General features: G+C 47.1%; 1 protein-coding gene across 1 annotated transcript in view; it reads left to right on the plus strand.

The window, feature by feature from the left end:
- The window catches only part of RGPD4 (RANBP2 like and GRIP domain containing 4), a 795990-nt gene that overhangs the window by 710726 nt on the left and 72634 nt on the right, over positions 1 to 12630 (plus strand). The window lies entirely within an intron of this gene.

Consider the following 12630-nt stretch of genomic DNA (forward strand, 5'->3'; position numbering starts at 1 on the left):
ATCGAAAAAGATAGATTTGCCACGGTATCAATCTGGTTAGTGTTTAAACAATTTTAACAGTGCTGAACATTTGGATGCCTCTCCTAGATTGTTTTTAGATTTAGAATGGCCCTACTAGTTTTGATTTGAGAACATTTTCATAGAATTTAATGCAACATTTGAGTTTATCTTTACTACATGTAACATTAGTTTCTCATTTGTAACAAAATTGTACTGTGACTGTTGTGGTCCTTGTGCCTGCTAGTTTCAATGCATACCTTAAAAACAATTCCTAGCCTCAAATATAGGGTAAGCACATATGATGTTCTGTTACATAGTTCTGCAACCTTTTCTAAAGAGCAAACTACGCATGATCAATGAAAGTCCCCCCAAGCTGTTAACAGATTTTATCAATGCTGATTTTTCTTTTTTTAAAGTGTTTTTATAGTTTTTTCTAACAATAAATAGATAGCAAGCAAAAGCAAGTCAGGGCAGGCACACCCCGTTAGACGTAAACATCACATCAGTGGTACTGAATAATCACAGTGTCACTTCTCTTCCCAGCCAAGATTTTGAACCGTGTGGCAACCCCCAGGACAGTCTCCCTGTACCATACCATCCAACGTTTGTGCTCCCACAGACAGGCTTACATTTAAGCAGCAAGTAAATACATGTCACTGCTAAGCTAGAGACCACATCAGATCAGACTGCATTAGTGACCACCCCATGCTTGACCAGTAGGGATCAACTCAATGCTCCTAGAAAACCACTTTAACGACTTGTATCTCTTCATTGTGTCTCCCATATGAACATATCTCATTAGTAATAGCCATTAAACCATCTTTAGTTCCAATGCTCTACTTAGCTGCCTATTATACTCACGTAATTCTTCATGGTTGTTTTTTCTGTTACTTGAATACTAGTGATTGTCAGGTTACCTATTTCAAACATTTGTGTATCCTTGAGTGCATGTAAAATCTTGTAAAAGTAGTTTTGACAGTGACTGGATCATCTGATTCACAGACAACTGATTGGAGGGTCAAATTCTGAAAGCACAGTGGTGATGGAGTGTCCTCTATTCTTGTTAGGCACCACCCATAACTTGACCTTGTCAATTGCTTTCTTATGGTCCCTGCACTACATTCTGGATTTATTGCCCTTTTTTGTCAAAAGGCAGTGTTTTGTTTTCTCACTTGGAAGATGACTAGCCTATCTGAGTTAGCTTCATTCACTGATTTCTTTCTTCCTGATCATCATTGAAAGACCGTTTATAATTATGAATCCGCTATAGTTATGGTATGCCATACGAGGCAAATAGTTTGCCATTTTGATGTTTAAAGAAAAAAGGTCTTGACTTGATCGGAACCCTCAAGAAGCAGGGAAATTCAGTGAGTGTTTATGAAGGTAAAGATACCCCAATGATGGAGAACTAGGCTTAAAGGTAAGTAACTTTTCCCTCTGTATCATGGATCTTCACTGATATTCTGGAGCACTGAATTGCACCTTGTGGCACATCCAGTGAAGTATTCCTGCACCTTCCTGAAGCATCAAGATTAACTTGGCTGCCAGTGTCCTGCAACTGAAATAGCAGAGTTAGAATGCGTCCATAAAAGTTGCAGTGCATTTTTCTTTTTGTGTAGTCTTGATGCTGTTTGGCTCAGTTTTTTAAAATTTGTCGTCTTTTAAAGTAAAAAAAGCAAAGCATCAAAGTCTGCTTCTGCTGATTTGCATGAGGCACAGGTGTAAACAATCAATATCCCTCTTGTAAAAGTTGTGAGAAGGTGGCCTGGTATATGCTGTCCACTAATTAAAGTGGGCAGCCTGTACCAGTCCACACAACCCTTATGATGTATGAGGTCAAAGATAACCTTTAGAAAGCTATCCTAGTGGTAGCTGTGGAGAGCAGCCTTCAGGCTTAATCTTGAAAGAATGTAAAGCAGCTTGTTTTACCAGAATATCACCTCCTGAATGACTAAATGAAAGGAGAACCACACAGTAGTTCTATAAAAATGTGTATTAATTTAACACTCTCTTCTAGACCCTACACCAGATTAGAACACCAAGCTCACAATAATGAATCAATAGAACATTCGTAAGTAGCACAATACACAGCAGGCTCCAGGGGGAGACTGAACCATATACTAAAGAAATGGTATAACAATCACAACTTGACTAGACACTGTGCCTAGAGCACATAGAATCGCTGGGACCCCAAGGAACCAACCAAGCCAGTGACACAGGGAGCCCACGGAGGACGGGTGCAGTGAGAAAACACAACCGCGTGCTCCGTACAACTGTATGGGAAAGTCGTGGTTGCAAAGTTATAGTTTTAGGACACTTCTACGAGGACTTCAAGCAAACCCTTTGGAACATAGGAGGTTCTAGAGCCAACCCACCAATGAGTACCGAGGTACCCGTGTTACCTATCCCAGAGGAGACGGGTGCATAGGGGTTAAGTGGTGTCAGAAACCTTCGTCGTTTTCAGTGGAGAGCTGCCAAGAAGTACTGCTGCTGGAAAGGCGAAGAGTGTCCGGTGGGATCCAAGCCTGGATTCTAGGTGATAGGAACCTGAAAGCAGAGGGGACAGAGTCTGGGTCACTTCAGGTGACCTGGGGCTCGGTAGTCGAATGCCCACCAATGTCAGGTGCTTCAGGTGCGAAGAAGGGATGTTTGACTCTGCAGCCGCGGGGACCAAGAGACGTTGAGGACAACCAGGATCCGAAGGTGAGCTGTCCCACGAAGGATGTTGAGTGCTGAGGGGTCGATATCCGGCTGGAGCACCAACAAGCCTTGGCAAATGCAACCCACGCAGGAAGGACAAACCGGTTACGGTGTGGACCAGCAAGGTCCAGGGGACTCTACAAGCAATGGGGAGTCGGGGCACGTCTGGCGCAACCAGGGAAGCCCAAGATCAAACAAGGTGACCCTTGCCAGGACCCACAGGCCAACGGACCAGAGATCACGAGGAGACCTCAAGCAAGTCTGCAAAGCACCAGCCCACTGAGCACTCAGTGCGAGGAGGCCGGATTTCTTCGGTACAAATACAGCTAAGGGTCAGGACTACTCGGAGTCCAATGCACAAGCTCAGAGGTCGCCAACAAGCCTATGCAGTTGCAAATGTACGTGGTGCACAGGGTTCGGGTTATGCGGTTCCCATGAGGGATACTGGTCTCAGAATCGCTGAGAGGGCAGATAGACCTCGGGGACCTTCGGAAACCCACCTCCTGTGCTGCTGAAATCTTCGGAGTCCTCAGGAGCTCGGGAGTATGCAAGCCGGTCAGATGCGCTTAGGTGACTGCTAGTGCAGGGGAGTAACTCATTTACTCCAGGGGAGATTCTTCAGTCGTCCAGTGTCATGCAGACAGTCTTAAGTACTTGGTTTCTTCTTAGTAGAATCTTGTCCAGGTAAAATCTAATGTCCTGTAGCCAGGCAGCCCACTTTATACCCACGGGAAAGGGTTGGACAGATTCAGGGGACCCTCCTAGGGGAGGGGCAGGACAGAGGGGTGGCTACACCCATGTCCTTTGTCCAGTTTTGCGCCAGAGCAGGAGCCAATGGCTCCCAGAACTGGTTTGAGCTGGACTATGGACAGGGACACCAAATGTGCCCCCAGTGCAGACTTTCTGGCATTCTCAGAGTGCACCCACCAAGCCCCAATACACTAAACCCTGTCGGGGAGGTGGTCAGGTGACAGGATGCCTATTGTCATGCCTTCCTCTGCTCGAGCTTGGCTCAGCAGCAGGAGAGCAGAATCGTTTCTGTGGCTGGCAGCGTCCATTTTGTGCTGCCTGGGTCGAGAAAGCGCAAAAACAACAGTTGAGAAAGCTTGCACCGGGTAGACCGGTGACCCACAATAGTGGTTTCAGAAGGGTGGAATCATACCTCCCACACCAGTTACTGGTGTGGAGGTATGATTCCAAGGTGTTTGGCACCAAACATGTCATGTTTCTAAGCAGCTGTTTTAAAGTTAGCGTTTACCACAAGGTTATAATGCAACTTAACCTATATGTCTGGCTGCATCACAGACCACCCCGGAGAATGGTCTACAAAGGCTGCAGAGGGGCTCCGCTCATGCAGGGGCACCCTCTCACATAAAACCCAGCACCCTGCCTTCAGGATTGTTAAGGCCTGCTATAAGGGTGACTGATAAGTTTTTAAGTGTAGTGATTTAGATAGATATAGCGAACCAGCTTACACAGGCTGCTGTAGCAGACCTGTTGTGTCATTTTGACTGACCTCTCAGGGGTGGCATAATACATGCTTCAGCCCATGGGAGGCCTCTGGGGTACCTATGCCCTGGGTACATGGTGTACCATATACTAGGGACTGATGGTTAGCAGGATCCCAGTCAGACTAGTCCAAAAAGGGAAACAGCGGTTACAACGTTGTTGTTACCACGCAGGTAGGTAACAACGCGGTCGTTACAACGACCGCGTTACCATGACGCGTGGCTTTACATCACAAGTCGTTTCTACGACTTGCGCTAGTTGGCGTGTAACACCAGGGAATGTGTTGGATTTCAAATCCAACACATTCCCTGCTGTTGCGCTAGGAATAGTAATTTATACTATTCCTAAGTCCAGCGCGCCATCTAGCGCAAGTCATAGAAACGACTTGCGATGTAAAGCCACGTGTGGTAACAATGCGGTTGTTATAACAACCGTGTTGTTACCTACTGCGTGGTAACACCACGCGTTGTATCGTCATACATTCGTCCAAAAACAGTGAGACAGCAGCAAAAAGTGGGGGTAACCATAAGAAGCCGATAATACTTTCCTACAAAAGTGTTTTGGTATCCTGCTCATACATGGAGATATGTTCACTATTAATGAATTTAGTGCTCATTCCTATATGGAGAACTAATATTGCAATTAAGTCATTTTTGCATCACTTGGAGCAACTGTTAGGAATTTTATCATAATCCCAACAGCTCGTGTCCAACAAATGGCAATGGGAAAAGCTAGAATGTTCAGCAGGATCGAGGAGTTCCCTGTGGAATATTGTAGAGGATAAAATGTATCATTAGCTGTGTGGGGCGGGCGGGGGTGGATGATATGCACCAACTGAGAATGGCTGAAAATATCTAGTAGCTATCATCCCGGAATCAAAGTACTTGCTGTTCCGACAGTGGTCCTGTTCAAGTTGGACCACAACAGTGCTGTTTACCCGGGGATCCCAAAAATACATAACCATTAACTATTAAAGGTTTATATACTCAAAAAACCCAGGACCTTTAGAGAAATACCAGGAGATCGCACCATTGGTTCCTTGTAGCTCAGCTGTTGGAATTTAAGCTTTTTTCTTTTCTTTTTTTAATAAGGGATCCTAATATCTCTTGTGTAAACCTTTTGAAATTGAGGGAATGGAGCACCAGGATATTGAGGTGTAGAATATGGAACATTCACATGCTAGGTACTGAATGTTCTTTAGTTCTTATTCTGCTCTTATATTATATTGTCATTAGGATTTTTGTATTTTTGTGTGTTTTACCTTTTGTAGATGATTGCTTCATCCTACTACACTTGCATAATCCGCTGCGGGGAACAGATAATCTCACTTCCATTTTAATGATCACTGTTCAGGGACTGGAATCGCATGTAAAGCTTAGTGCCTTAGTGAAACTGCTTTAGGATTAAGTGTTGATGTGGCTCTGCTCCAAGAACCCCACCCACTGAAGGGAGATGCAGTCCTTTTGAAGTCTGTATTCATTTCCCTGCAGTATCTCTTTTGCTTCCAAACCACATCCGTTCCCCATGGAAAAGAAATTACACTTTCTAGTTCAGTGTACATTGAAGCCATTCTTGAATAGGCTACAGACTGATTTCCCCCATGATACACGATGGGATTCGCAGTGTCCATATGGAGTCTATTCTGTTAAACTATGCTACTCTCCTGTAGTCAACTGGCTCAACCCTATAAAAAGATTGACTCCATAGGCCTGAGAGACTGAATCTGGTTGTTCTTATTGGCCATAATGGGAGAAAGGTGGTCATTAAAACCCATAGGTTATTATATTAGGAAGACTGTTCATGCCAAGGTTCAACTACACACATTATAAGACTGTGCTAAGGCACTGACTGCTCCAACTGATTGCTTGTCATCAAAAACAAAGATTTGGTTAAGAAAGCCAATTGGAGTAATATAGAAAAACATACTGAGATTTTTGAGCTTCAACAGGTCCTTGAGAAATTTGAGGAGGGAATTTAGAAGCTATCTTAACCATATCAGACTCTAAACAGCTACTTCACTCCAAGCATATGTATTGCGAAAAGGAAGATAATGTGGAAATGTACTCGTCCACCGAATCATGACAAGGTCAGAGCCATGCACATATCCAAAACCTCTGATAGAGACTTCTAGCTGCAGATTCCTTACCTTAGAATTATCCCTGGCTATCTGACTGGATCCGAAAAAAGTTATTGACCGGTACCTCTGTGTGCAAGTAGGTGGAGTTGATCAGCTGCATGTGGTGGTGTTGGCGTCGTCCGTGCAGGAAGTGATGTGCACATTGCCTATGTAAGCGCCACCCTAGTACACTAACGTCGGTTCTTTTTCTTTCCGTGCCAGTCAGTGCAGATCCATAGAAGAGCTGCCCCCAGTCACTTTTTGACTGATGTTTTTCGACCTTTTGTCAAATAATTTTTTGAGACATTGTCTCCTGGTGTGAAGTATGTCCACGAGGAAGGCTGGGCAACCTGCAACTGTCTGTGAAGTACCCACACCTCACCTGCATCAGTTGTCGTGCCATGCACCACAAGGCCTTGCGGGAACAGTCCCTCTAACTCCTTGCCACTAGACATGCGCTGCCGCATTGATCTTGATCCTGGTTGAGTGGAAGGACCTGGAATTGGCTCAAGGAGTCATCTATCATCTTCGAACTCATCTGGGTGTTCGGGTAAGTCCCACAAAAAAAGGAAGAACAAAGAAGTTGAAGAGATCTCCGCCCCGACCATCAGTCATCTGATGAGATGAGGGAACGTCTGCTTTCGAGGCCTGGCTCCATGGTTGAACCAGTACTGTCTCCACACCTCCCTGAGTTTCCGGGAGCCGAAGGGACCCTCACCCAACTCAGTAAGTTTTATGTGACAATGCACCTCATATTTGGGTGGTTGGGCCCCACTGGTGCGCTGTCTGGCCCTGTGGGATCAGGAGGGGCCTTACTGGTTTGCCGCCGGCAGGTTTGCGTGCCGTGCCAGACGGGCCCCTTGAATCCATGGACGGATCCGGACCAACGCCGTTCAAGGCTTTTCGACCTGCACCGGCCCCACTACTGTTGTCCCTAGTGCCCAGTGGCAGTGTCACCCCCTTTTTCATCCTCGACTCTGACACAGAGTTGGATGGGTGTTCACCAATGCCATTCCCTCCAGACCAAAGCCTGAGCCTTATTACTATAGGCTAGGACTTGGGGAAGATTAGGAGGGGTCACTGGAACCTAATGGATACCAGCCCGTAGAACCCAATGAGACAACAGGTGTGAGGATCCGGCAGGGGCCTGTGGTTTGGACACTTCCCTAGATACTGGCTTGGTCTTTCCTCCTACCGTGGCTACGGAGGAGGGAGCCTAATTTGCTATGGTGGTGAGAAAGGTGTCTGAAGACCTGGCCCCTCAGCTACCCTCTGTGGCTGACAAGACTAACATCTTGACTGAGGTGATTCAGCTGGGAGACTCACCATCCAAACCGCTTCTCCCATTTAATGAATCCCTCACGGACTTCCGGCTGGCACAGTAACACAGCAAGGTAGGACTCCTGGGGAGACCTGTGGGTATATATACAGCATGTCTTGCTTAGAGAGACGGAGGAGACCGTGACTTCCCAGCTAACACACTGACCAGAGACGCTGAGGTTCCTGCATGCAGACGCTCCAGCTAGCAGTGGTCTAACATCCCTCGCGGGGTGTCCAACTCGAGACCAGGACGGGGTACCGCATTCTCTAATTCTCAGGTAATGAGGTGGACTAGATCCTAGAGTGATTCTTGGCATAACACCTACACAGATGCTAGATACATTTAGGTACATCTAGTTAGGGAGACATTGTAGGAGTACGCACTTATCATGTATTCTATGTGCTTGTATATATTCATGATTACTGCAAGATGGTAGAACTATACCATCCCTTTACTTTTGTAGTATTGCTAATAATATCTCTGCTACTGTCCAATGGTTGTTGCAGCTCATCTATTCTACACTAGAATAACAACTGTTCAATATATTCTTATTGAAATGCCCAGACTGTTTATTCTGTGTATCTCTGAGACAAATTAAGTTGGCACTAGTGACTGAGCGAAAAGTAGTACATTGTTTCCACTATCCTGGGGGATCAGGGTTGTCATGTTCTGAGGTTGCCAGAAACTATTCTCTCCCGATAAGAGGAGATTCTAGTGGCACTGTGAGCTAGCTAATACAGACAGGCTAACATATCCGGTGGGGGTGCACAGAATCAGTCCGCCACCAATCCCACAGTTTATCCAAAACGCACAGATGCTGTATAGGTAATATAGGAACTACACGACATTGGTGGTCCAAGCCTCCACTTACAAACGTATTCTTGGCTCATTCCCTGCCACTCTGCCAGACAGGGAATTGAAGAGGCTGGATACCTTGGGAAAGATGTTTTCTTCCACTAGCCTGGCACTGAGGTCGGTGAACACTGCCTGCCTTTTGGGCTGGTATTCCCACTCACTTTGGGACTTGGGTTGCGTGGGTGCTGTCAGTGGTTTCAGAGGGGGGCCTGAGCATACTCTCCCAAGCTGTTGCTAATGGGAGGGACGCAGCCAAGTTCAGCAAACGGTGTGGGTTGGATACGACCAACTCACTAGGCAGAGCTGCACCACGCCCGGTTGAGAACCACTGATATTTCGGGGGATGATCAGGCCTTGCTCATGGACATGCCCTTTGATGGCTCCTGTCTCTTCCGGAACAAGGACGACTCGGCGCTAGAGCGATTCAAGGATAGCAGAGCTATGGTCAGGTTCTTTGGCCTTAACATGACCCCTCACCAACACCAGTCCGCCTTTCGCTCCTTTCATGGTGACAAAAGGGCTTCTTGCCGCCCAACCACCACAGCATGCAAGCGTCCCAGACCATTTGTGGCTGAGGACGCTGTACCCACAGGCCCGTGAGTCAGGTAGCCAGAGGTTAGGCCAGCCCACCACTCCAGCGTCAGCTGCAACCTCCAAACTTCTTTAGTTTGCCCTCTGGCCATCACGGGCACCCAGTGGGAGGCAGGATACGCCATCACCTGCACCACTGGCAGTCGATAACATCCGACCATTGGGTTCTTCAGATTGCCGGAAGAATCTACTGCCTCCCCTTGGTGACTACCTCTCCACTCATGCCACTCACTTACGACAGGCTGAAGGATGACCATCTCTGTTTACTCCACCAGGAAGTGGCAGCTCGCTTGGCCAAGGGATCCATAGAGAGGGTACCAGCAGCAGAAATAGGTTGTGGTTGCTATTCCCACTACGTTCTGGTGCCCAAGAAGGACAGAGGCTTTCTTCCAATTCTAGACCCGCGCCGCCTCAATTACGTCCTGAAAAAGGAGAAATTAAAAATGCTCACGCTTGCTCAAGTCCTGTCTACCCTGGACTCCGGGAGACTGGCTGGTAGCATTGGACTTGCAGGATGCGTACTTCCATATCCCCATCCTACCTGCCTATAGACATTACCTGCAGCTCATGGTAGGTCATGAGCACTTTCAGTTCACCATGCTTCCCTTTGGCCTTACCAGAGCCCCTCAGATGTTCACCAAGGTGATGGCAGTGGTTGAAGCTCATCTGCAGAGATCTACGGTGCCAGTATTTCCCTATCTCGACAGCAGGTTTTTGAAGGCCGGCTTGTCCCAAGCAGTCTTCTCCTATCTCCAGACTACGGCGTGCCTCTATAAACGTGCCGAAGTCCCACATGACCCCTTTTCAGACACTTCCTTTCAGTGGAGCTGTCTTGGACATAGTGCAGTTTCCTGCTTATGCTCCAAGACAGCGAGTCCAGGATACTAATGTTTCAGCCTCTAGCCTAGATTTCGGTGAGACTGACTCTGAGGCTGATTTGCATTATGGCTACCGCCCCCGTGTATATGGGGGCTCTGCAGTAGGACCTGACTTTCCAGTGGGCACAGCATCAGGGGAATCTCTCCGACATGGTCCAGATCTCAGGGGGCACTGCAAAAGATCTGCATTGGTGGTTAACGAACCGTGATTGGGTCGATGCATACCCCCGCACCCTTCCCTAACCAGAACTGAACGTAGTGACAGATGGGTCACTCCTGGGATGGCGCAGCCATCTGAGAGAGGTGGAGATAAGAGGACTCTGGTCTCCAGCGGAATCCGGACTCCACATCAACCTGTTGGAGCTCCAAACGATCCAGCTGGCATCGAAAGCTTTTCTACTCTCCATCAAGGGAAGGCTAGTGCAGGTGTTCACGGACAACACCACCCCATTTGGTACTGCAACAAACAGGGTGAGATGTTGTTGTGGACCCTTTGTCAAGAGGACCTGCGTCTCTGGACATGACTGGAATGTCAGGGCATTTCCCTGGTGGTTCACCACCCGGCGGGTTCTCTTAAAGCCAGGGCAAACAAACTCAGCCGAAGATGCATAGCACATCACGAATGGCATCTCCATCCGGAGGTGGTGTAAGGTCTCTTTCAGCCGTAGGCAGAACCTTGGTTATATCTGTTTGCTGCTGCTGAGAACGCGCAATGTCAGCAGTTCTGCGCGATGAAGTTTCCAAGGAGTTTGTCGCTCGTAGACTTTTCATCTTGAGTGGAGCTCATGCCTCTCCTGTATGCCTTTCCGCTCATACCACTCCTGCCCAAAGTTCTCAAGAAGATCAGGAACGACTGTGCCGAGTCATCCTTGTGGCTCCGGACTAACGGGTTGATCCCCTTTCTCCTCCCCTTTCTCAGGCCCTTCTGTTCATTCTTTCTCTTGCCCAGCAGGGGTCTGCTTTGGGCACCTTAAAAGGTTATCTTTCTGCTCTCTGTATTTCTGTGATTGCAATCTCAGCCATTCCTTTTCAAGTCCCCTATTGCACATAAGTTTCTGAAAAGTCTCCAACACTTGTTCTTACCTTCTCCCTTCATGCCTCAGTGGAACCTAAATTTAGTCTTGATTTTACTAATGTGCACTCCCATCGAGCCACTCCATAGCTGCCCTATCGGGCTGCTGACTATCAAGACCGTGTATCTAGTGGAAATAACATCTGCCCGGACGGTCAGTGAACTCCTGGCTTTGCCAACTAAGCCTCCATTTCTCAACATCTTCCCAGACAAACTGGTCCTTCGCATTAGAGCTTCCTTCCTACAGAAGGTTGTCACTCCCTTTCATGTAGGCCAGTCCATCACCCTGCGCATCATTTGCAGTCTGCCTCATTCCTCTGAGGAAAAGGAGCGACTCCACCGGCTGGACCTAAAAAGAGCATTTACATTCTACCTTGACTGCTCAAAAGAGCTCATGGTGGACGACCAACTCTTCGTGGGGTATATCGGAGCCCAGAAAGCAGAGGCAGTTCAAAAATGTACAATCCCCTGATGGATCATGCTCATTATCAAATTATGCTGTGCATTGTCCAAGAAGCAACTGCCCTGAGGGCATGCGTGATCATTCCACCAGAGACAAGACTGCGACCACTGCATTCGCACGGGGAGTACCGGTCCTGGACATCTGCCAGGCAGCAACGTGGTTGGCTCTGCACACATTTACCCAGTACTACTGCCTGGACAGTCAAGTCCATAGGGATGGGTACTTCGCCCAATCGACAATGCAGACTTTTGTATGAAATCGTTCTGCAGAGCCAATCGAATCCGTGGCTAGAATTAACTGTAGGATGAACAAGTTACTTACCTTCGGGAACACCTTATCTAGTAGAGACTGTCTAGCCGCAGATTCCTTTCCTATCCACCCGTCCTCCCTGCTTTGCGAACGGGTTATAGACGTAGGACTGTTTCCCCTTTCAGAGCCCTAGTTTCAGATACCAGTGGTCAGTGTTATTCATGGCTCCGCACTTCTGGTGTGGAAAGAAACGGACGTCCGGATCTTCACCTGCTGCTTGGATTCTCACAAAATCACACCTTTTATGACGGACAATGTAATTGAGCTAACACCCTTTGCCTGGGTAAAGATTAGGAGTTATGTGGCTTATATAGATGAATCTCTCTGAAAGTGCGGTGGAAGGGTAATTGCAAAGTGGCTAAATAAGGTTATACTCTGTTTAATTGAATAGAGCAAATTGGCTTTGAAAAGTGTAGATAAGGGGGTGAAGAAATATTCCTTGTATTGAACGGAATACAAAGATTGGCCGATGATAAATAATGGATGAGGTCTTGTCACTGGATGCAGGGAAGGACTTTGAACGTGTCAATTGGAATCTTCTTAAAGGGTTTCTAGCCAACACATAATTTCTTCCCAACACACAACTGTTTGTCCTGCTAACTTTCCCCGTCCTCAAGCCATCTTAAACTGAACTCTAAGCATTCCACAGCTATCAAAGTATTATGAAGCATGAAACCAGGCTGCCTTTTATTCCCTCTTGTTTCTTATTTCAATTGAACCATTAGTCCAATGTATCCAAAAACAATGCTGAAATTGCAGATCTATCCTTATTATCTGTCTATTACAAAGTAAAGCAGTACATAGATGATGTCCCAT

Source organism: Triturus cristatus, chromosome 8 (genome assembly GCF_964204655.1).
Source record: "Triturus cristatus chromosome 8, aTriCri1.1, whole genome shotgun sequence".
In the NCBI taxonomy this organism is placed as follows: Eukaryota; Metazoa; Chordata; class Amphibia; order Caudata; family Salamandridae; genus Triturus; species Triturus cristatus.